At 41.5% G+C, this 1,854-nt stretch overlaps 1 non-coding gene across 1 annotated transcript; it reads right to left on the bottom strand.

Moving 5' to 3' along the window:
• Positions 1-1,576: 1,576 nt before the first annotated feature.
• Positions 1,577-1,649, bottom strand: Trnaa-agc (transfer RNA alanine (anticodon AGC)). The gene has a single exon. It is a non-coding gene; the product is annotated as a tRNA-Ala (tRNA).
• Between the last annotated feature and the right edge of the window lie 205 nt (positions 1,650-1,854).

Genomic DNA, 1,854 nt, shown 5'->3' with positions numbered 1-1,854 from the left:
AGATAGATAGATAGATTTCTTTAACCTTCGACAATACTGATTCTGTGTGGCGTCTAGTACTATTACCCATCAGTACTTACGCTACGTGATTTGCCCGAGATGTTGACCACTAATCCTCTGATTGTATATTATTGGATTCTTTTTACCTTGCTGTAGCCGTAATATTGCACTTACCCACACCACTACACTAAGCGAAAAGTTTGTCCAAGTATTAGTCCATTTAAGTCATAGATATGCCGCAATTTCTGGCTGCATCTGAGCATAATGCCCCGTCTTTTAGGTATGTGATGAATCCCCTTGAGCCTCCAGTCGTTATTAGTTTATGTCCGGGAAGGTTTTAGCATTTAGGACATCACCTAATTTTTTTGTTGTCCTGTATACATCGCGAGAGATGTGACTATCATCCGTCATCCATCAAAAAGTTCGTTCCTGTTTTTGAAGACTTCCTTTTACAGATTTCCATACATGGTTGAAGTACCGCTACGTGAAAATTTGTTCGTAGGATTCTCATCCATCATGTAGAGTCAATCGCATTTAACTTACACCAGTTTTATTTTGTGAACTGTTCGAGATGTAGAAAAGGAGTTTTTCGGAAAATGATAATAGGTTGACGGCATGTAATTTTGTTCTTAAGTCTTGTATCAACCTAAATATGAAGCAATGTAATTTTGTAACGGTATCGGAAAGCTCCTGAAAATACGTGCAAGATGTATGCGGGAGGAAGTGATGCAGTCTGATTATTCCTGGAACGTACGTTCTCGGAATCTGAATAGTAATCCTTCCCGTGATACACAACCAACGCCTCTCTTGCAGCGCGTGATGAACGCCGAATCTGTATTGGAAACTAAGTTGGGTTACATTCATAAACGGTTCTCGGTCATCACACATTTTAGCGGCACACCACGTATATGCAAGCATATCACCGAATACTGGTACAGACGATTGACGGTGAACTATTAATTGAATTTTTATACAGTCATTTCTGGAGACTATCTCTCTCTATTGTGTTCAATGATATACGCGCAATTTTGCAGTCATCTTATAAGGTTCTTCGTCTGCATGTAAAAATGATCGCCGGAAGGCAGTGCCGACGTGGTAGACTAAGGAGGACTACTTTAATACTGTACGTCGGCAGAATAACGTGGGAGTGAAGAGAAGTACCGGTAGCGAGATTCGATCCAGGGACCTAGCGATTATGAAACTAACAGTTTATTCCCTCAGCTACGGACTCTGGATTTTAGTGACCATATAAGATACATAGGTACGCTTAAAATTTTCAATCTTGACTTTCTCGAAAACAGCTGAGAGTTGCGTCTCCCCTGCTCACATATGTTGAAGTCCTAGTCGTGCTCTACACACCCCGTCAGCATGAATCAAATCCGTGATGGGAAGTACGTAGGTCCTTTAGCAGACTATTTACGGTTCCCTTTCGAGTCCTCGACTTATAACTACAGATTTGTTTCTGTACAAGTTACGGATGACCTTTTACTCCCTGTATTTTGTCCGTCCTACGAGGGAAGATCAAAAACTAAGTTACTCATTAATGATCGAAGCAGAATAAATCAACTAAAATTTGTGCTGCGGCCGGGACTCAAACCCAGGTCTTCTTGCTTGCTAGGCAGAAATGCTAACCATTACACCACCACAACACAATGATCAACATTACTGCGAGAACTATCCAAGTTAATGCCCTCCCCAACACAAACTTCAATTCATATCTACAGCCATTTTCCCTTATACTGTCACCACTGCCAGGGCTCTCCGGCATTGGAATAGCACCCCAGCGTTGGACGTAATGGAAAGTCCGAAAATAGCTGAAGATATGAAGTTTGTGTTGGTGAGCGCATTCAACTT

The sequence above is a fragment of the Schistocerca serialis genome, chromosome 8, assembly GCF_023864345.2.
Source record: "Schistocerca serialis cubense isolate TAMUIC-IGC-003099 chromosome 8, iqSchSeri2.2, whole genome shotgun sequence".
Lineage (NCBI taxonomy): Eukaryota > Metazoa > Arthropoda > Insecta > Orthoptera > Acrididae > Schistocerca > Schistocerca serialis.
Note: the sequence above shows the minus strand (reverse complement) of the source record. Positions and strands in the feature narration are given on the sequence as shown.